Source organism: Gorilla gorilla, chromosome 17 (assembly GCF_029281585.2).
Source record: "Gorilla gorilla gorilla isolate KB3781 chromosome 17, NHGRI_mGorGor1-v2.1_pri, whole genome shotgun sequence".
Classification (NCBI taxonomy): Eukaryota; Metazoa; Chordata; class Mammalia; order Primates; family Hominidae; genus Gorilla; species Gorilla gorilla.
The window spans coordinates 54,743,615-54,768,547 of NC_073241.2; positions in this window are offsets into that span (position 1 = coordinate 54,743,615).

The window sequence follows — 24,933 nt, forward strand, 5'->3', positions numbered from 1 at the left end:
AATCATTTTAATACCTGAGACATCTTCTTTCTTACTAATAGCTATTCATAATGGTTATAAAGTCAAAACAGATAGCACAGAATATAAAGGAAAATCATAGTATCTGGAAAGCATCCCTTTGAACAGGCTGGATACAATATAAATTACACGTTCTTACTACACTTTCAAAAGAAGGAGTTAATGTTTAAAACCATGCCATGCACATTCTCTTGTTATATAATTTTCTTTTGGTTTTCTGTTTCTTACAGAGCACTGTTATCAAACAGCTACACTATACTTTTGTGAACTCTGAATATCAATTCTTCCTTTCAACTTTGCAAGAGAAAGTGAAAGAGTTGTATGAAAACCTTCTTTAAATTGATAAGAAAATAGACATGTCTCCATACAGTATTGAGAATCAAGAAGGCATTAGAATTATCTTTAGCAAATGTACATATCATCACTAAAAGTATTTGTTAAGCACTTAGACACCATGCTAGATGCTTTCTGTCTTCCACAAGTTTATAATCTAAATCTATCATTACTGTCTTAGATGAATGCATACAGAATGGGGGAAGGGGAATTCAAATTGTTGAGTTTCTATGATGAGCCACACACAGAGTTTGCTATTCACTTTTTATACCTGATCTCATTTAATTTTCACAGAAACTAATGGTTAAAGAGGATCAGTAATCTACTCAAGTTTCTGCAACAAGCATGTGGGAGAGTTCTTATTCATACTCTGGTATCACAGGCCTGTTTGTTCCATTACACCAGTGGTTCTCAGCTGTGGCAGTTTTGCTCCCCCGTCCCCAGGAGACATTGGTCAATAACTGGAGATATTTTTTATAATCCCCACTGCTGGAGTGCCACTGGCATCAAGAAAGTGGAGGCCAGGATATCTCTAATTATCCAACAATGTGATCACCCTGCCACACACAGGATTATCTTGTCCAACACACCAAAAGTGTTCAGTTGAGAACCCCTGCATCACACCACTCACAGATGAAGATGTTGATAAACCGTAATAAAACGTCATACCACACACAAGTGCACAGATGGGTTTACATTTTGTGATTACTTGAGACAAAATTACCACATGGATTTATTGATTGTAATTCAGGATCACAATCAGTTGTGAAAGGCAGTGGCTGAGAAGTATGTTGGATGATAGAAACAAATCACTTTGGTAAGAAGTTTTGTTTTTTCATTTCTTACCCTGGGATAGTTTGTCAAGTGATCAATCTACTTGTGGTATGAAGTAATTATTTTTTAGAGCCTCTTTAACTTTTGCCTTCCCCACAGCCCTGATTTTAAATTCTAGAATTTTCAGAATGGACAGGGCAAGTAGGCAATATTGAGTCAATGAATTCAAAGTTCAGAGTTTTTATGTCCATAAGGTATTTTAAGTACCATAACAAGTTGATCTCAGTAATAGTTTATACATCGTATACTATAGTCATATATGGTCTGCTATTTATATGTAAGCAAAGAGGCAAAAATAGGTAAAAATAATTCCTAATTCACTTGGTGGCCATCGGACCCAGGTAAGGTTCTCCACGAATTTGTTTAATGCTCTCTCATTCCTCTTTACCTCTCTGGATATAACAGCAGCTTCATTCTCCCTCCTTCCCCTCTTTCCTTCCTTATCTTCTTTCCTTTCTTCCTGTATTTCTTCTCTGCTTCCTTCCTTCATTCTTTCATACAAAGTTGACAAGGAGAAAAGTAGCAGGAATGAGATTTATGCAAGATTGGTTAGAAACTATTTCAAATGTCAACTCCAGTCCACACATGAGCTCTGTAGGTCTGTTATTCCAGGTCTGTGTAGATGGGCCATTTGTTGTGATTGGTTTTCATGATCACTGCTTCATGCAGGGTCACTTGTTTTGCAGGAGTCACTTAGATGGCAGATTGACATTTCACATCTTGGAAGAACTACTAAACAGGTGAATGATGGGTGATTACTGAGGAGAAAGCCTATGTGACCCTCCAGGATGCTGCAATGGCACCACTTGAAGCAAATCTTCCTTCTAATTAACCTCTCAGCTTCCTCCCCTTCCCATAGGCAGGATATTGGGCATGACCATGGGACTGCAACAGTGCTAAAGTTTTTGTATTCACACAGCACACATAGGCAGAAAAAAAAAATAGCAAAAGGAAAAAAAACACATTGGATTTACATTTCTGAACAAGATGAGTAACCAAGATTTATTCTACCCTGAAACAACCCAAACAGAGACAAAATACACTAAATGTTAGTTTGTAAAACACTGTACATCAGTCAAAAAAGACAGTATCTTTGAGAGATGGCAAACAATGAGCCCTGAGATAGCCTCAGCTTATTGTCTTGAGAGAGTTGCAGGGCCACAGCAGAGGGAAGAATTGTGGTAGAGTTCTGCAGATTCCCTAAATTGAAAAGAGGCAGCTGAGAGACCAGGAAGACCAATAAATCTAAGTTCCCAGGATAGAGTAACAAACAGGAGAAAGCTGAGCAGAGAGAGGTCTGTAGATCTGTAGAGGGTCCACCTTGAGTATCCAGCTGAGTACCGATCATTACAAACACATAAGGAGTCTGCTGGTAGCCGGGGAAAGGAACTTGAAAGGATTAGAGGTAACAGTGCCCAGAGCTCACAAGGGCTGGAAGTAGTGCCGGATCCTGCAGCCAGGCTGGAAAACCTCCAGATTCACAAGACAATGGGTAGAGTACTCAGAAAAGTCTTGCCTGGGTGGTGAGGACTGGTTAGTCCTAGATTGAATACAACTCTCTCCTTAGCTAACAAATCTGAAAATCAAGATCTGAGAGGATTAACTTTTTCTAAGCAACTTAACCACATCCCAGAACAAATATCAATAATATTTTTAGGAATTTAAATAATCTCTTATCCAAAGAGATAAAATTCACAATATCTGGCATCCAATAGAAAATTACCAGTCATGCAGAGATGCAGGAAAATGTGAATCATTATTAAGGGCTAGATTAATCAATTGTGAGAGACTCTGAACTGACAGAAACGTTGGAATTTGCAGATGACGACAATTAAAGCAGTTTTAAAGACCGTATTCCATATATTTAAAAGGTTAAGGAGAGACAATGGAGAGATAAAATAATAACCAAATCAACCTATTAGAGATGAAAAGTACAATATGTGGGAATAAAAATACATCAAATGAGATTAACTTCAGATTAGACAGTGAAGAAGAAAAGATTAGTGAATCTGAGAAACATTTAAAAAATCAAAAAAAGAAAAGATAATTTCAAAAAATGAACAGAGTACCAATGATTTGTTCAAGAACTACTGGCAGCCTAATATATGTATAATTAAAGTTTTTGAAGAAACGGGGGTACAAAAATATTTGACCACCGTTTTTACCTTAAGAAATAGAAAAATGTGACTAAATTATACTCAAAGTAAGTAGAAGAAAGAAAATCATAAAGCTCACTGTGGACAGCAGTGCATAAGGAAACAGAAAATCAATAGAGAAAATATGAAGCCAAAAGTTTGTCTTTAAGATCAATAAAATTGATAACCCTCCAGCTAGATTGATTTTCAAAATAGAGAGAACACACAAATTATCGATATAAAGATTGAAAGAGGTGGCACTGCTAGACAGTCTACAAATATGAAGGAAACATTATATATAAGTTTACGCCAATAAATTTGACAACTTTAAAGAAAATAGCCACATTTACTTGAAAGACACAAAATACCAAACATATTCGAGAAGAAATAGGTAACTTAAAAACCTGTCTATACACTAACAAAATTGTATTTGTATTTTTAAAAACATCCACAAAGAAAACTTCAGGGCAGGAGCCAAGACGGCCGAATAGGAACAGCTCAGGTCTACAGCTCCCAGCGTGAGAGACGCAGAAGACGGGTGATTTCTGCATTTCCATCTGAGGTACCAGGTTCATCTCACTAGGGAGTGCCAGACAGTGGGCGCAGGCCAGTGGGTGCGCGCACCGTGTGCGAGCCGAAGCAGGGCGAGGCATTGCCTCACTTGGGAAGCGCAAGGGGTCAGGGAGTTCCCTTTCCGAGTCAAAGAAAGGGGTGACGGACGCACCTGGAAAATCGGGTCACTCCCACCCGAATATTGCGCTTTTCAGACCGGCTTAAAAAACGGCGCACCACGAGACTATATCCCACACCTGGCTCGGAGGGTCCTACGCCCACGGAGTCTCGCTGATTGCTAGCACAGCAGTCTGAGATCAAACTCCAAGGCGGCAGCGAGGCTGGGGGAGGGGCGCCCGCCATTGCCCAGGCTTGCTTAGGTAAACAAAGCAGCCTGGAAGCTCGAACTGGGTGGAGCCCACCACAGCTCAAGCAGGCCTGCCTGCCTCTGTAGGCTCCACCTCTGGGGGCAGGGCACAGACAAACAAAAAGACAGCAGTAACCTCTGCAGACTTAAATGTCCCTGTCTGACAGCTTCGAAGACAGCAGTGGTTCTCCCAGCACGCAGCTGGAGATCTGAGAATGGGCAGACTGCCTCCTCAAGTGGGTCCCTGACCCCTGACCTCCGAGCAGCCTAACTGGGAGGCACCCCCTAGCAGGGGCACACTGACACCTCACACGGCAGGGTATTCCAACAGACCTGCAGCTGAGGGTCCTGTCTGTTAGAAGGAAAACTAACAAACAGAAAGGACATCCACACCGAAAACCCATCTGTACATCACCATCATCAAAGACCAAAAGTAGATAAAACCACAAAGATGGGGAAAAAACAGAACAGAAAAACTGGAAACTCTAAAACGCAGAGCACCTCTCCTCCTCCAAAGGAACGCAGTTCCTCACCAGCAACGGAACAAAGCTGGATGGAGAATGATTTTGACGAGCTGAGAGAAGAAGGCTTCAGACGATCAAATTACTCTGAGCTACAGGAGGACATTCAAACCAAAGGCAAAGAAGTCGAAAACTTTGAAAAAAATTTAGAAGAATGTATAACTAGAATAACCAATACAGAGAAGTGCTTAAAGGAGCTGATGGAGCTGAAAACCAAGGCTCGAGAACTACGTGAAGAATGCAGAAGCCTCAGGAGCCAATGCGATCAACTGGAAGAAAGGGTATCAGCAATGGAAGATGAAATGAATGAAATGAAGTGAGAAGGGAAGTTTAGAGAAAAAAGAATAAAAAGAAATGAGCAAAGCCTCCAAGAAATATGGGACTATGTGAAAAGACCAAATCTACGTCTGATTGGTGTACCTGAAAGTGATGCGGAGAATGGAACCAAGTTGGAAAACACTCTGCAGGATATTATCCAGGAGAACTTCCCCAATCTAGCAAGGCAGGCCAACGTTCAGATTCAGGAAATACAGAGAACGCCACAAAGATACTCCTCGAGAAGAGCAACTCCAAGAAACATAATTGTCAGATTCACCAAAGTTGAAATGAAGGAAAAAATGTTAAGGGCAGCCAGAGAGAAAGGTCGGGTTACCCTCAAAGGGAAGCCCATCAGACTAACAGCGGATCTCTCGGCAGAAACCCTACAAGCCAGAAGAGAGTGGGGGCCAATATTCAACATTCTTAAAGAAAAGAATTTTCAACCCAGAATTTCATATCCAGCCAAACTAAGCTTCATAAGTGAAGGAGAAATAAAATCCTTTACAGACAAGCAAATGCTGAGAGATTTTGTCACCACCAGGCCTGCCCTAAAAGAGCTCCTGAAGGAAGCGCTAAATATGGAAAGGAACAACTGGTACCAGCCGCTGCAAAATCATGCCAAAATGTAAAGACCATCGAGACTAGGAAGAAACTGCATCAACTAATGAGCAAAATCACCAGCTAACATCATAATGACAGGAACAAATTCACACATAACAATATTAACTTTAAATGTAAATGGACTAAATTCTCCAATTAAAAGACACAGACTGGCAAGTTGGATAAAGAGTCATGACCCATCAGTGTGCTGTATTCAGGAAACCCATCTCACGTGCAGAGACACACATAGGCTCAAAATAAAAGGATGGAGGAAGATCTACCAAGCAAATGGAAAACAAAAAAAGGCAGGGGTTGCAATCCTAGTCTCTGATAAAACAGACTTTAAACCAACAAAGATCAAAAGAGACAAAGAAGGCCATTACATAATGGTAAAGGGATCAATTCAACAAGAGGAGCTAACTATCCTAAATATATATGCACCCAATACAGGAGCACCCAGATTCATAAAGAAAGTCCTGAATGACCTACAAAGAGACTTAGACTCCCACACATTAATAATGGGAGACTTTAACACCCCACTGTCAACATTAGACAGATCAACGAGACAGAAAGTCAACAAGGATACCCAGGAATTGAACTCAGCTCTGCACCAAGTGGACCTAATAGACATCTACAGAACTCTCCACCCCAAATCAACAGAATATACATTTTTTTCAGCACCACACCACACCTATTCCAAAATTGACCACATACTTGGAAGTAAAGCTCTCCTCAGCAAATGTAAAAGAACAGAAATTATAACAAACTATCTCTCAGACCACAGTGCAATCAAACTAGAACTCAGGATTAAAAATCTCACTCAAAGCCACTCAACTACATGGAAACTGAACAACCTGCTCCTGAATGACTACTGGGTACAAAATGAAATGAAGGCAGAAATAAAGATGTTCTTTGAAACCAACGAGAACAAAGACACAACATACCAGAATCTCTGGGACGCATTCAAAGCAGTGTGTAGAGGGAAATTTATAGCACTAAATGCCCACAAGAGAAAGCAGGAAAGATCCAAAATTGACACCCTAACATCACAATTAAAAGAACTAGAAAAGCAAGAGCAAACACATTCAAAAGCTAGCAGAAGGCAAGAAATAACTAAAATCAGAGCAGAACTGAAGGAAATAGAGACACAAAAAACCCTTCAAAAAATCAATGAATCCAGGAGCTGGTTTTTTGAAAGGATCAACAAAATTGATAGACTGCTAGCAAGACTAATAAAGAAAAAAAGAGAGAAGAATCAAATAGACACAATAAAAAATGATAAAGGGGATATCACCACCGATCCCACAGAAATACACACTACCATCAGAGAATACTACAAACACCTCTATGCAAATAAACTAGAAAATCTAGAAGAAATGGATACATTCCTCGACACATACACTCTCCCAAGACTAAACCAGGAAGAAGTTGAATCTCTGAATAGACCAATAACAGGAGCTGAAATTATGGCAATAATCAATAGTTTACCAACCAAAAAGAGTCCAGGACCAGATGGATTCACAGCCGAATTCTATCAGAGGTACAAGGAGGAACTGGTACCATTCCTTCTGAAACTATTCCAATCAATAGAAAAAGAGGGAATCCTCCCTAACTCATTTTATGAGGCCAGGATCATTCTGATACCAAAGCTGGGCAGAGACACAACCAAAAAAGAGAATTTTAGACCAATATCCTTGATGAACATTGATGCAAAAATCCTCAATAAAATACTGGCAAAATGAATCCAGCAGCACATCAAAAAGCTTATCCACCATGATCAAGTGGGCTTCATCCCTGGGATGCAAGGCTGGTTCAACATACGAAAATCAATAAATGTAATCCAGCATATAAACAGAGCCAAAGACAAAAACCACATGATTATCTCAATAGATGCAGAAAAAGCCTTTGACAAAATTCAACAACCCTTCATGCTAAAAACTCTCAATAAATTAGGTATTGATGGGACATATTTCAAAATAATAAGAGCTATCTATGACAAACCCACAGCCAATATCATACTGAATGGGCAAAAACTGGAAGCATTCCCTTTGAAAACTGGCACAAGACAGGGATGCCCTCTCTCACCACTCCTATTCAACATAGTGTTGGAAGTTCTGGCCAGGGCAATCAGGCAGGAGAAGGAAATAAAGGGTATTCAATTAGGAAAAGAGGAAGTCAAATTGTCCCTGTTTGCAGATGACATGATTGTTTATCTAGAAAACCCCACTGTCTCAGCCCAAAATCTCCTTAAGCTGATAAGCAACTTCAGCAAAGTCTCAGGATACAAAATCAATGTACAAAAATCACAAGCATTCTTATACACCAACAACAGACAAACAGAGAGCCAAATCATGAGTGAACTCCCATTCACAATTGCTTCAAAGAGAATAAAATACCTAGGAATCCAACTTACAAGGGATGTGAAGGACCTCTTCAAGGAGAACTACAAACCACTGCTCAAGGAAATAAAAGAGGATACAAACAAATGGAAGAACATTCCATGCTCATGGGTAGGAAGAATCAATATCATGAAAATGGCCATACTGCCCAAGGTCATTTACGATTCAATGCCATCCCCATCAAGCTACCAATGACTTTCTTCACAGAATTGGAAAAAACTACTTTAAAGTTCATATGGAACCAAAAAAGAGCCCGCATCGCCAAGTCAATCCTAAGCCAAAAGAACAAAGCTGGAGGCATCACACTACCTGACTTCAAACTATACTACAAGGCTACAGTAACCAAAACAGCATGGTACTGGTACCAAAACAGAGATATAGATCAATGGAACAGAACAGAGTCCTCAGAAATAACGCCGCATACCTACAACTATCTGATCTTTGACAAACCTGACAAAAACAAGAAATGGGGAAAGGATTCCCTATTTAATAAATGGTGCTGGGAAAACTGGCTAGCCATATGTAGAAAGCTGAAACTGGATCCCTTCCTTACACCTTATACAAAAATCAATTCAAGATGGATTAAAGATTTAAACGTTAGACCTAAAACCATAAAAACCCTAGAAGAAAACCTAGGCATTACCATTCAGGATATAGGCGTGGGCAAGGACTTCATGTCCAAAACACCAAAAGCAATGGCAACAGAAGACAAAATTGACAAATGGGATCTAATTAAACTAAAGAGCTTCTGCACAGCAAAAGAAACTACCATCAGAGTGAACAGGCATCCTACAACATGGGAGAAAATTTTCGCAACCTACTCATCTGACAAAGGGCTAATATCCAGAATCTACAATGAACTCAAACAAATTTACAAGAAAAAAACAAACAATCCCATCAAAAAGTGGGCGAAGGACATGAACAGACACCTCTCAAAAGAAGACATTTATGCAGCCAAAAAAAACACATGAAAAAATGCTCATCATCACTGGCCATCAGAGAAATGCAAATCAAAACCACTATGAGATATCATCTCACACCAGTTAGAATGGCAATCATTAAAAAGTCAGGAAACAACAGGTGCTGGAGAGGATGTGGAGAAATAGGAACACTTTTACACTGTTGGTGGGACTGTAAACTACTTCAACCATTGTGGAAGTCAGTGTGGCGATTCCTCAGGGATCTAGAACTAGAAATACCATTTGACCCAGCCATCCCATTGCTGGGTATACACCCAAAGGACTATAAATCATGCTGCTATAAAGACACATGCACACGTATGTTTATTGCGGCATTATTCACAATAGCAAAGACTTGGAACCAACCCAAATGTCCAACAAAGATAGACTGGATTAAGAAAATGTGGCACATATACACCATGGAATACTATGCAGCCATAAAAAATGATGAGTTCATGTCCTTTGTAGGGACATGGATGAAATTGGAAACCATCATTCTCAGTAAACTATCGCAAGAACAAAAAACCAAACACTGCATATTCTCACTCATAGGTGGGAATTGAACAATGAGATCACATGGACACAGGAAGGGGAATATCACACTCTGGGGACTGTGGTGGGGTGGGGGGAGGGGGGAGGGATAGCATTGGGAGATATACCTAATGCTAGATGACGAGTTAGTGGGTGCAGCGCACCAGCATGGCACATGTATACATATGTAACTAACCTGCACAATGTGCACATGTACCCTAAAACTTAAAGTATAATAAAACATAAATAAATAAATAAATAAAGAAAGAAAGAAAGAAAGAAAGAAAACTTCAGATCCAGGTGACTTCACTACTGACTTCTACCAAACATTCAAAACAGAAATAATATTATTTTTTCTTCCAGAATATTAAAAAGCAGAGAATATTGCCCATTTCATTTGATGAGACTGACTTTATTCTGATAACAAAACCAAAGATATCATAAGAAAAGAAACTGTACACTGATATACCTCATGAATATACATGCAAAAATTCTAAACAAAATTTTAGCCAATTTAATCAAACAATATGTAAAAAAGACAGTACATATGACCAAACAGGCTTATCTAAGGAATGAAGGATGGGTTTAACATTTGAAAATCACTCTATCTAAGTCACTCTATTAACAAAGTAAAAAAGAAAAAGAACATCCAGGATTATTCATCCCTGATAAACAATACTCAGCAAAACAAGAATAAAAGTGAATTTCTCAACCTGATTAAGGATATTTATCTCATGCTTAATAGGGAAAGACTGAATGTCTCCCCCTAAACTCACAAAGTTCATAATGTCTTCTCCAACCCATTCTATTTAACATTCTGGAGGTTCTAGATAGTTCAAAGCAAGCAATAGAAAGGAATAAAAGGCACCCAGATTAGAAAGGAAAAATCAAACTGTCTTTCTTCTTAGAGGATGTGATGGGCTCTGCAGGAAATCTAATAGGATGTGCAATAAAGCTACTAGACCTAATAAGTAAGCTTAGCAAGGTTAAAGGATTAAACATGAATATACAAAAATAAATTGTGTTTCTATATACTAGAAAGAACCTATTGGAAACTGAAGCTTTAAAATTACAACTTACAACAACATCAAGAATTATTATGTTCTTACAATTTATAATTACAGGTCTGATGTTTAAATTTATAATTAAAGGACTGGTCTGACAAAAGATGTAAAGACCTGTACACCCATACAGAAGAATGCAGAAAAAAATGTAAAGAAGATCTAACTCAATGGAGAGATCTATTTTGTTCCGCATCAGAAAGCACAATATTTTAAGATGTCAATTTACCCCAAGTTGATCGATATGTTAATCTCAACCTATTATATGATTCCAATTATGTAAAATTCTAGAAAATGCAAACAAATTGATAGTGACAGAAGGCTGATTGATGAGTTGTCTGGGGACTGGGGCGGACGGGTGTTGTAGTCAAGAATGAGTGGAAAGAAGAGATTACAAAGGGACATGAAGAACTTTTAGGGGCGATGGATATGTCCCTCATCTTGACTGCAGTGATGGGTTCACAGTTATTTGCATATGTCAAAACTTATGAAATTGTATACTTTAAATATGTGCAGTTTTTTACATGTCAACTATACCTCAACAAAGCTACTAAAGTGGTTTTTAAAAGAGAATGAAAGCGATGAATAGGCATATTGCTTCTTTCTTTTAAAAAATTCAAATTGTGAATCAATGCTTTTCCTCTATTTTTCAAAATAACTTGAAGTTGTTGTGCCAGTTCTTGCTTCTCTCCATGTAAACCAATCCCAGATAAAAACTTGAACAAACAAAACACATTTTTTATATTTAAGTCTTCTACGCTGATTAATTGATGATTCTATTTCTCTTGTATTTTAAACAAGGGGCAAGTCCATGGATGGCTCAGTTTCTCTCTGCACCTGTCATGGCCTTAGAGCTTGTTTTACAGATCTGCCATTGGCTGCCGTGGGAAGGTGGCAGGTAAGAAGATTGGAGTACCCCAAATGTCCAAAGGTGGACAATGACTCCCACTTTCTACAGGTGAGCACTTAGTGGTAGGAAAGATGCCCTTTGCTCGGGATGAGATAGTTTGGATGGACCTGAGATTGCTGAAGAAGGCCATTTATTTATAATACAGGGAGTGGAAAATTAGGCCATTGTATTTCTGCACAGGGGAAGAATTCATAAAAAGTCACACAGAATTATTTTTATATAACTGACAATGACATCGTTGTAAGGTGGAAACAGAGCTTTATTTGTCTTACTTAAAATGATATATAGAGCACTTGTCTGTTTATTCCACTGCAAACAGCTTCTGCAAAAACAGCCGTAAATCCCTGGGGGTTTCTACTGATAGTTATAAGTTACTTGAGCAAAATCTCTCAAGCAAGTTGCTGCCTTGCAGGTATCCATTATTCTAAATTCAAAGGCCTTTTTCTTATTGTTTGTTTGTTTGTGTTGAAAGTGTATTTTCCCCAAAAATTATGTTACATGCAATATTACTTTAAAAAATATAAAATGTGTCAGAACAGAGCTACTTTTCAAATAGGTAAGTCTGTGTACCTAAATCAAAACACACACAGCCAAAGGGGGAAACACTCGATAAATAGGCTTCATAATCAAATCTGGCTCAGGTTAAAGTGAAGTTAGTTTGATGGATTCAGCTGAGGACCTAGTAAATAACAGCCTCTGTAATTAAGCTACCATTGCTTACCTCCCTGGGAGCTTATGGGCAGCTCAAAGATGTAAGAGTGACAACCAGGAGGCAAACTTCAGAAATGAGCAGACAGCATGCCCACCCACGTGCTAGTCCCTTCTCAGCCCTCAGCACATTACACCAAGAGATGAGCCAGGGATAGCTGCTGCTATCCACAGGCAAAGCCAAATGTCAATGACATTGACTGGCAAAGCCCATGTTTGGGAAGGTGAAAGTAACAAGCCCACCTCAACAAATGCTAAAGACACCTGCCCCCTTTTCTGTCACCTGTCTGGAGCCTGTCATTTTCTGTTCTTCATCTATATATCTGTATCTATAGACATACATACACAATTTTATCTGTCTATAGACATCCAGACACCATTATTCATGTGTACTCATAAGTGCATATACATGCATACATATTCATACATATACCCCTAAAAGAAAATACCAGAGCAGAGAGAGAAGCAGCGGCTTTGTAGCACAAAATTCTGGGTCCAAATTTTAGCATAGTCACTTTTTTACCATGTGCCAGACATATTAGGCATTGGGCAGACAGTTGCTACCACAAGGAGCTCCCTAACTAGTGAGATGGAAAAGCACACAAATAACTTTAATATAACATGCCAAAAGCTAAACTAGAAATAAGTAGGGTGTTATGTGATCATAGAGAGATAGAGGATTCAGATTTAACCTATTGAAGAAGAAAACTAAACTAAATTTTACAGGACGAGGTAGTCACTTCATGTTCCTTGGCCTTATTTTCTCCATCTACAGAATGTACATGTATAGCATGTATTAATACATCTACAGTATTGATATGAGAAATAAACAAAAGTCTGATGTGAAGTCCCTAGTAAGAAATATTAGTTCCTGTCCTGATGGCCCTGTCTCCTTCTCCTATTCCTCAAATTAGATGAATGAATATAAACAATCTTTTGTCAAGGGTATAAAATTGTAAGTACCTATCCCACATAGAAAGTTAGGGAGGAGAGAGCATTGTAGATTGAAGTAAGGATTTCTGACTTCTCTTTATTATGACAAATTAATTTACAACACAGAGAAAAGCAAAACTCTTGTTTATTCATTAAAAACTACATCTAAAAATTTTTCTCCTTCATTTCTTTCTTTATTAAGTTTATGCAAAAGCAAACAAATTTCTTCTAACTTGATGGGTGTTCCAATTTTTCCTATCATTCTGTGTGTGTATGATACAGCCAGGCCATCCCTGGTGTGGCTGACAGAGCTGCTCAGACAACCCTTCAAGGCAGGACTCGCTACCCAGTTTCAAGAAGCATGATGGGCAGACAGTCTCCGGCTGTAGGCTGTTTCAGGTTTGGAGTGCATCACAATCTTCTCCAGGTGGCAAACTTCAGAAATGAGCAGACAGCTTACCCACCTCCATGCTAGTCCCTTCTCAGCCCTCAACCCATTACACCAATAGAGGTACAGGAGTGGGCCCATAACAATGGGAGCCACAAGTGGTGCCATCACTGTGCTACTCAGAAGCTACTGGCCAGATAGCTGTTGTCATGGTGGGCCGAAGGTGCAAGTGAAATGCCATCATGGTGGTAATAACTCGTGAGAATGAGGTCCCATCCTCCAGAGCATGGTATATGAACTAAATCAGAAACTTTAAATGGCCCAGTCTCCCCACTAGGAAGAATACGAGGGCCTGGAAGAATACATGGGTCTGAAATCCAGGAATTAAAGCAGGAGTGGCCCCACCTAGCATCATTTCCAATAACCCATGGGATGAACTTGTCCTTTCTGCCCTGCAACCAGAGGCTCTGTTGAGTTGGAGACTCTTATTTCCAAAGAAGTCTGCTCTTATCAGGGAACAAAACAAAAGCCCATGATTGTTGCCTGGGTACTTTGGCTTCCTTGTGTCCAGGGGTCAGTAGGCAAGAAGAGGAGTCACCATTCTGTGAGGGATAATTGACTCCAATCAGTAGGAAAAGTGGGACTAGTGTTACACAATGGGATGGATGGATGTGTGTGTGAAACTCAGGTGGCCCGCTTGGGTGCTTCTTGGTACTTCCTTGTTCAATTGCAACTATAACTGAATAAGTGCAGTTACCTTGGCCTGAAGATGGCATGATTACAGGAGGCTCAGACCACTTAGGTATGAGGGTTTGGTCAAACCACCATGTAAGGCACATGGAATCAGCAGGGATAGTAGCTGAAGGTGAAGGGAATTTTATAAGGGAGAGTGGACTTATCTGTGAGTGAGGGATGCCATGAGTATAGTCATGGTCTTGAGGCAGACTGCAGCAGTGGGTGCATCCCATAAACCTCCCTCCCTTAAGTTTCCCATTAGGAATAGGGGCCCACCAGAACCCTGGAGGTTCTACTCCTTGAAAGAGTATCCATGTGGTGCAAGGAGTGGACTGTGGCAGACATGCTACTCAGATGCACCTTCTAGAAAGACTTGCATTATTAATGAGTGTGGTTAGCTGACAGCTTCAAAATGGTAGCACCTTGAGGATCTACCTCAGCTTTTGAAGAGGCCTCCAGCTAATGACTGAGTGAAGCCTCGCTGCAAGGGCCTGGTCACTTCAGCCCAATGTGGAACTCTTCTAATGGTCAATCTTTTTGCTCTGGAGCTCCCCTGTGGGTTGGCAGAGACTTGTTGTCCACGAACCAATGGGTCCTCCTGCCCAATCCTGCTCCCTCCCCTTTGCCTTTCTTGGGTATTATTCCACAATAAACCATTCACACTTCTAACTCTATCCCAGCACCTGCTTCTTGGAGAATCCAAACTATGATATGGAGGGGCAGGGCCAAACAAATCCAACGGGAACCAGGGAGCTGTTCTCCTGGAGGCCTTGTCTGATACAAAACTTTCCTGAGAACCTTTGTCTCCAGCTCCTGCCCCACAGAAAGAAACATGCAAGGAGCTCCAACTTCTCCCTGAAGTTGCAGATTCAGACAGCTCTGATGATGGGACCCCAAGGCTTCTGCACAGATGCTGCCTAAGCTCCAAACCTCATTTTCTAGTCTCTGCTTACCTATATTTCTAAGCTCTTATTTATCCCTCTTTCTTCTATTCCTGATTTCCTGGTTCCTAAAACCCTTGGCTTTTGGATCATGATCTCCATTGTCCAATGACCTTCTCTGTGTGCTTCTTCCCCACATCTCAGGGCTGGTCTATTTGCCTGGTCCAATCTCACTACTACTGGTTTCCCCTGCCTGAACTATCTCCAAGATCCTTCCAGTCTTACTCTTTAGAATGAAGTGCCCGGTTCCTACTTCTACCTATGACCCCTTGCTGTTCAGTCCCTGTGAGCCTTTCTGAAATCAGTTTTTTGTTTTTTGTTTTTGAGACAGAGTCTCACTCTGTTGCCCAGGCTGGAGTGTAAAGGCAGGATCTCAGCTCACTGCAACCTCCACCTCCCAGGTTCAAGCAGTTCTCCTGCCTCAGCCTCCTAAGTAGCTGGGATTACAGGTGCCCACCACTACGCCCAGCTAATTTTTGTAATTTTAGTGGAGTCGGGGTATCACCATGTTGGTCAGGCTGGTCTCGAACTCCTGATCTCAGGTGATTCACCCGCTTTGGCCTCCCAAAGTGCTGGGATCACACTGAAATCAATTTTAACCAAACTCCTAGTCAGGCCTTTCCTGGCCTAACTGATCCTATAACATTGGAAATTCTAATTTTTACACTGACTGCCAGACCCAGAGAAGAAAAGGAACAATGTCTTTGCCTTTCTTCTCCATGCAACACGTCACATAATTGCATGTACTCCCTATAGACTTGCAACAAATCCTTTCAGAAGCATTACGTGGCATTTCTAAGCATCAAACGTGATTTGTATTGACTTAAGTCATGCTTCATGTATTGACATGAAGTCCGTGCTTCAAAAACCAATTATTTATTAATCATTAACTCAGTCCTTACTATAAGCCAACCCTTAGTCACTTCCAAACAAGAAGATTCCCAAAGTGGTACATATGTAGAGTTGGGTTGTTTACTTGTTTGTTTGCTTTGCCACTCCCTGAATTTCTTTATGATACTTTACGTAGACCTTTTAATGTTCTCTGCTATTCACTTTTAAGTTGGTGGTTCAATTAGTACTACTTCCTTGTGGAAAAAGTCATAATATTATTTAAATTGACATAATCAAGGACATTTTTAGGACAATGACCCCAAACGTGGCCCATTTTACTGTTTTTTTCACCTCATTGTTCCTATTTTCTATCTCACATTTATATTCTGTCATCTTGTTTTCTTCTAGAAAATCTAAGTTTAGAGAAAGAATCTTCTTTTGACTATCATTATGATGTTTGCTTGTTATTTTTTCTTTTAAGGAGCTAAGCCTCTATAGTTTGGTGAAACCAAAATTTTAAAGTTAGAAAAAAAGAAGAAAAATCAACTCTAAGTGCAATCTTCCAAATATATAGAGAGAGCTTAAACCATCTGATATCACAAGCTCACTGTCTAAATTAACCTGACTTTACTATTCCTGGAAATTCTTGCCTAGGAAGACAAAGTTGTCAGTAATTTTACTGTTTCTTTCAAGTATTTCTCCAAAATCCTTTTTTTCCCCCAAATGATAGACTACTAGCCTCCTCAATTAGCCCTTATTAGAGTAAGTACCTCATTCTCAGGGTTCATCAAACAAATATTTACTCAATATTGTCCTAGAAATTCTTACCGTCTATGTAATCCTAAATGATTACATCCCCAAGCCTGCCCAACTGCAATTAGATCACCCTCCCCAGCCAATCCCCTGCATGTCAATACACCCACATACCTCCCCTGACCCCCAAAACCTCATATGCTTCTCACTTTTGTCCTTCCTGCTCAGAGATGCTACTAAAACTCAGCTTTGCTTGATCATGGGTTATTTTGGTATTTTTTCAGGGAATCACCAGTCAACAGCCACCAATATTTAATGGGTACCTAGCACTGACCTACATTTTGTAGGCACATAATAAATAATCTAGTGGGTAAGAAGGATACATAAAAATCCATAATTTTAGGCAGAATCAAGTAAATGCTTTCACAAATGCGTGAACAGCCAATCCTGATGGAACTCACAAAAGGATCTGCTAGCACTTTTTAGAGGAAGTGATCATGGAATTTAGGGTGTTGTAAAGGCTAATTTGCAAGCTTCTGGAGGCTTACACCTTGTAGTGACTTTCTTTTAATTCTCAGATAACTTCTGGAGATTCCTATGGACACTTTAATTAGAAACAACATGAAACAAGTCCAAAATTTCATCAGTTGCTCTAATCCTTGATACTGTGGTGATGAATTTTGGGGGGCTCCCTCAAAGAAGAAAATAGGATTCAAGCACACTCACACACACGCAGACACACATGCACACACACATATATATATATACACACACACATATATATATACACACACACATATATATACACACACATACACACATATATATACATATATATATATATATATATATCTCAAGGAGGCAGAACCTACCTATCTGCCAGGGCCATCCTGCTCTTTCTACAGCCTGTGGACCTGCAGACCATCTTCCCAGCCATCTGGTGGAATCTTAGTTCTAAGACAAGGCACGATGTTTCGTGGTCAGTCACCCATGCTTCCTGCAACCTACTCCGACAGTGGAAAAACACACCAAAGCACTTGTTTAAACAAAGCTTACTGAAACAGAACTCTGATGGTCCTCTAATATATTTTTTCATGGGGTTTGGTTGGGGGATGGTGGAGGAGCTGGTGGTATAACCAATACGTTTTGGTAAACATGAAGCAAATTAAACAAAATGAGGCTTTTGTTCCCATGGTAATTGTATAATTTTCTCTTAAGGAAAGTATGGATTTTGTTTGTGCAGCTGACAATTACTGTTGAAAGTACAGTGTGGTCTGCCATTAGTTTTCTGAAGATGGTCCCAATCCAAGAATGTTTTGAGAATATTCTATTAGCCTAAACAGAAGCTATTCCCATTAGAAATAAATATTCTGGCCACATCCTAATTACACTTTTAAAATTAAAAAAAAGGCATTTGTGTGTTCATAGTAACTGTATTTCTACATTGTCCACAAAAAAATATCAACCTGATTTCCATTGAGTTAATAAAGTTTCAGTGTCTTGCAGTGATTCAGCTTAACTTTGTTGAGAAGTAGTCCAAGTATGTGGAGAAACAGCAGGTGCTGGAAACAAAAGCCTCTTTCTACTCTTTGTCAAGATAACAAGGTTCAAAGAGTCTCATACAATGACCAAAAGTTGATCAGGGCCATAGTCATCCTATCAGGAGAGCATAAGAGCCACCTTCTACCTCATTAGCACTGTTTATCTCATATTGTGTTAGCATTCATTTTCAGTAATATGATATAAGAATGTAATGATGTATAAGTGTTTTTTAATGTTGTGTAAGTGAAAACAGGTGGGTAATTTACCATGCGCTCCATGCAGATTGGAGCTGGCATTTCACAAAGAGAACACTGAGCTATTTTTTTTTGGTAAGTATTTTTTTTTTAGCGTGGGTCAGATTTCAACAACCATGGTTTTTAAAGTCACTTAGTCATGTCTATACAAGGCATGACACCACAGATCTGTGAACCCAAAGCAAAAATCAAGAGAGTTATTTACCAGGGCTGAATGCCTCAACCAACAACAAGCATGCTTATATCGTTAACTTTCGTTCAGTATGGAAGCGAAGAGGCGACAGCAGTTTAAACAAGGTATCACGGGTATTCAAAGAAGCCCATATTTAGAGTACAAGCTGCTGATTAGAGCACTGGCCCTGCCTAGATACCTAGCCGCTGAGCTAATGGGCAATTCTTTATGCAGAAGTCAGGAGTGTTACTTTATAAGAGTCATGATGAACATCGGGTGGCATTGATTAGTCCCTGCTTTTCCCAGGAAGTTAGAAAGAATTTGTATACCTCTACATCTTTTTATAAAAGACTCAGGTTACATTCCTGTTGCCAAGATATCAATAATCTGAATGAATTTCATCATCATCAATACTAGCTGAGCTAATAAAGCTGGAGAAGCCAGGTGTCTTCATGCCTTTTTATAGGACAAGTGTTACTCAGAGTCTCCCATGACTATTTGCTGATGAAAGGTTATAATAGATTTAATAACGTCTGAGAAAGTGAAGAGCTAATTTTGTAAGTGAAAGTGAGATGCTTCTTTCTACCCCAAACGTTTGTAGAGACAGCACTTTTTATTTTCCAGATTTTCTACTTTCCGATTTTAATATTGAAATAGAAGAAAAATGTTCCCCACCAAGTGCATTTCTGCAGCCTTGTTCTGTGTCTCACGTTGCCTGTCAGCCTGTGATTCTACATTCCACAATGCCCTGCGGGAGAAAGAAATTGTGTCCAGACGCAGCCATGGGAATGGAATTTCCCATACCTTGAGAGTGACCTCCAATTTGACCTTAAAATTAAAAACTTGTTTGTGAACTCCTGAGAGGGAAAAAGAAGTATATAACAGTAGCTGCTGTTTAAAAATATAATTGGCAAGCATAGTATAGAAACAACACATGAGTCAATCATGGGCTCCCTTAGATCCCAACAACTCACAGCCCAGATTTCCTGTGTTTTCCTGGCCATGAATGGGGTGAACCACCCGTGTAAACATCCAGGAGGGAAAAGAACGATTCCTTTCTAATCCCCATTTGCACTGGTAACTTTTCCCCAGTGTTTGTTTAAGAGCTGGCATCTCTCACTCATTCAGTCACAGTCTGAGAATTTGTCATCAGGCTCATTTGTGCTTAAGAGCACAGATTGGAGCTTTGGCACCAGAAAAGGCTTGAGTCTCAACTCTACCACTTGCCAGCTGTGTGACCTCAGTTTCCTGATCTGTAAAATGGTGATAAACAGTGGTACAGTAGTCCCCCTTATCAGTAGGGTATATGTCCCAAGATCCCCAGTGGATACCTGAAACCACAGATAGTACCAAGCCCTATACTATGCATACATACCTAAGATAAAGTTTAATTTATAAATTAGGCAAAGTAAAAGATTGACAACACTCACTAATAATAAAGTAGAACAATTATAACAATATACTGTAATAAAAGTTATATGAATGTGGTCTCTGTCTCTCTCAAAATACTGTAATATTTTCAGACCATGGTTGACGTTAGGTAACTGAAACCATGGAAAGTGAAACTGCAGAAAAAGGGGAACTACTGTATATACCTAAGATGGCTGTTTTGAGAAGAAAAGTTTATATACTGGTACCTCATTTCACTAATAGTCTATGTCATGAATTTTTCTTCTTATGGAAATTGCCGAATGACTATTATTCCTTATGATCAAGAGAGTTTTAGATGCTGTATCCATTTCTGCCCTATGAGAAAATGATGAACAAAAAGGTATGTTACTAATGTCGTCAACAATATATCACATTTCACAGTTTATGGATGTATTCACATCACATTATTTAAACCTTGCAATAATCCTGTTATTAATCTTTGGATGGCTATTATTGCCTGTATTGTCCAGATGACATATTACTACCTCTATTTATGTATTGAGAGGTAAAGTCCAAACATTGTAAGGGACTTATTCAAGTTCAGATATTGTCTGTACAACTAGACTACGGATTTGAGAACAGCCCTGCCTTAGGAAGTCCTTTGCCATTTCAGTTACAGCAGGTGGACAAAATAAAAGTATTTGCTGTGAATTCTATTTTTTATTTTTATTCTTTATTTATTATGACTATTATTTTGAGATGGAGTCTCACTTTGTTGCACAAGCTGGAGTGCAGTGGTGGGACCTTGGCTCACTGCAACCTCCGCCTCCTGGGTTCAAGCAATTCTCCTACCTCAGCCTCTTGAGGAGATGGGACTACAGGCACACATCACCATGTCTGGCTAATTTTTTGTTTGTTTGTTTGTTTTTTGAGATGGAGTCTCACTCTGTTGCCCAGGCTGGAGTGCAGTGGTGCAATCTCGGCTCACTGCAAGCTCCGCCTCCCGAGTTCATGCCATTCTCCTGCCTCAGCCTCCTGAGCAGCTGGGACTACAGGCACCCGCCACCACGCCCAGCTAATTTTTTTGTATTTTTAATAGAGACGGGGTTTCACCGTGTTAGCCAGGATGGTCTCGATCTCCTGACCTCGTAATCCACCCACCTCGGCATCCCAAAGTGCTGGTGGGATTACAGGTGTGAGCCACCGTGCCCGGCCACATCTGTCTGATTTTTATTTTGTATTTTTAGTAGAGACAGGGTTTCATCATGTTGGCCAGGCTGGTCTAGAACTCCTGGCATCAACTGATTTGCCTGCCTTGTCCTGGATTTGCCTCCAGGATGCTGCAATTGCTAGGGAACATAGGGGTATGTGATTGCTTGACTTGTTTCTTGCTCTACTGAAATTTCCATCTTGTTGAAAGTAAAGAAATATTAATGCAGCCTAGCCCGAAGAGAGTAGATTTTCCTAATTTTCCAGACTCCAAAACAACAGTTTCTTTAATCCCAGCTAGACAGCCAGCCACAGCTGATGGGCGAGGTTCGTTACCAACACAGGTGCAGCCAATCCATTGCATGGCCAATCACAGTGATTTTTTCAAGAACTTAAACTAGTAACACAGGCATTAAGGAAGTTGGATGCTGAGTCAGGCTACCATAAGAATAATAAATAAAATGCAAGGACTCCTGTTGATGAGATCCAAAAATATGTCCTGCTTCTTATCTGTCCTTATGATAAATCTCTTTTACTTAAACTAGCTGATTTGCAACAAAACCATCTTTGAATCAGAACTCATCCGCTGAAGGAATCAGCTGGGAGGGAATATTGTGGGCTTGAGGAATCAGTTGAGGGTTCATTAAAGAGGGAGGCAAAGCCAGTGTGGGTTACAGGAGTAACCCACTGCACCCTGCCTTTGCTGGGAATTCTAAGCTAATTATCTACCACTGACAATCAAATCGAAGACCTGGGTCATGCACGGTCTATCATGCTAGTGACTAGTAAACATTTCCATGTCAGCCAAGGAAGCATTATTATTCAGGGTCAGGGTTTTTTGTTTGTTTCTTTGATGTTCTTGTATGTTGCAATATTTTGAGATGGTTTGCTAAAAGTTGGATTTATTTGTTGTTGTTTTTGTTTGTTTTCTTCTTTTGCCTCAATGAAGAACTGCTGGTGGACTCAACTCTTCACTAGTTGACATAGGCCTGCATAGCAAAAGGCCAGGTTGTCTTGGGTTATCTAAGTTATGAAAAAAAAAATTTGTTTTTGGCATACAAAGTGATAGACATTAGAGTTTTCAAAAGGTTGAAAGAGTTGTTTTTACCTGTATTTCATGTTGCTTAATAACTGCTTTAACCTGTTGATATAGAACTGAATTATCCTAATATCCTATTTAATTGAGGACTAGCTATGTGTCCAGAACTCTGCAAGAAACCATGAAGCATATTTTCTTCTTCAAATGACACAACATGGTTTCTGCCACAAGGTGCTGAAAATCTACCAGACATAAAATTCTTCTTGAAGTCTTCCAGACACTTTCAAGAACAATACAAGACAAAATATAATTAAATGTGATACTGTGTTTTATAACTGGCAAACATTACGGGAGTTAGAGAAGCCAACAGTGGACTGCAGCAGCCAGGGAGGGAGACAGGAAACCTGTCCTACTTTCACCTGCTCCATTCATCTCCTAGTCCAGAAAGGGTACTCCAAGTACTAAAGACCATTATATTTTGCTATAATACATCTAGTCATATATATCACATTTTATAAAAGTGGGATTGTGATGTATATACTATTTTAACCTTTTTTCACTTAATTTTACTTAAACATATACTGAATTGTTCTATAGTATTTCATATTTTTTAGTTTCCCTCCTGTTGGACACAGGCTATTTCCAGTTTTACCAATAGAGGAAACCTACAATAACCATCCTTGTAACACTATAGAAGTATTTGTGTATACCTCTGATTATTTTTTCCATAAAATAACCTACTAGAGGAAAATACATTTCTCATCAGACCAAAGGTAAGCTTTAAGGCAGTTCTAAATATTAAGCAAAGGAAGAAAATATAATAAAAATTATCAACAAGTTTGGGCTTATAAAAATGAGACTCTTTGTTTCCATTTTTGCGTGTACTTGAGGACATGCCCTGCTATCTAGCTACAAATCTGATAAGTAGGTAGAATAATTGGCCACTATTATATTTGTTGTGCAGAAGCAAGGAGTTGGGGAATTTATGTCAGTCTTCACAGTCTAAAGGTACCATCAGATATGGAAGGCAAGTATATAAATGTGTCCATCTGAAACTAGAAGATCCATGAGGCCTTATTCTCAGAGGTCTCCTTGGCTTTCTGATCTTTCCTCATGTAACTAATATGCTCAGCTCCAACTCACTTGCAGAATCAGGCTTCAAGAGATTGAGACAGAATGAAGAGATGGTCCAATATGCCTTTAAAAATCCCCTGATCTTTTCATTTTATTTAGATAAGAAATTTTTAAAGGATGAATGCCATTTAAGCTTATTAAGACGCTTATTTGTTCTAACATAACACACAAAAACACATTGGTGAATTATCAAGCTGACAATGCACTTAGTAATGAGTGAGGATTAATGTCTTTGCAGAAATGTGATTCATGAATAAAAACTGGTGCAAAATTAAACTCTAGACATACACAGTCATTTGTAATCTTTAAAAAGACTGTGCTGAGTTGTGAATTATTTTTGCATAGGACTGAGGTAAGAGTTATGAAAATATGAGGTGAGAAGAGGTGTTAGGGGGTGATCTTTTTTACCTTTAGGCCCATACTTAAAGCCTCACAACCAGTTGGGTTGCCACAGCTTGCTGCTCTATGCCCTGCCTCTAGCTTAAAGGCTAGACCAACACAACTACCTAGAGGTCAGCAGCAAACGTTTGTATTGTTTGTGCCTAGACCTTCCCTCTTCATTCCCAGTCCATTTTCCCAGCACTATTTCCACCAAATTTAAAACTCCTAGTAATTGCTATGGTTTGAATTGTGTCACCCAAAAAGTTGTTGAAGCTCTAGCCCCCAGAATCTGTGAATGTGACCTTATTTGGAAATAGGGTCTTTGAAGATGATCAAGTGACAATGAGGTTGTTAAGGTGGGCCTTAATATCCAATAGACTGTCTCCTTATAAAAAGGGGCAGTTTGGACACAGACACAGACACACACACACACACACACACACACACACACACGGAGAATGCCATGTGAACATGAAGGCAGAGGTTGAAGTGATCCTATGAGCCAAGGAACACCAAAGATTGCCAGCAACCCACCAGAAGCTAGAAGAGGCATAGAATAGATTCTTCTTCGCTGCCCTTAGAAGAAACCAACCTGGTCAACACCTTGATTTTGGAGATCTACTAGCCTCCAACACTATGAGATGATTAAGTTTCTGTTGTTTAAGCCACTTGTTTTGCTGTGCCTTATTAAGCCAGTGCTAGCAAACTAATACAGTATGCTTAGTGACCCTGAACCTGACTTTGTCCTATGTACTCAATCTCCCCAGGGTTTAACCCCTACTTCTCCTAAAGGACTCTGATTTTCAATCTACCACCCTTCTATCCTAGTCCTGGCTCCCAGGAACCCATTCGTGGCCTGGCCACGAGGCCCTTATACTTTTGCCCAGCCGTGTCTTGCCTTGTTATACAGGAGAAATTTAACATTGACACTGTAAGATATACAGCCTATACTCAAAGTTTCCTCACTGACCCCAAAATATCCTTTATAGCTGAGATTCTGTTTT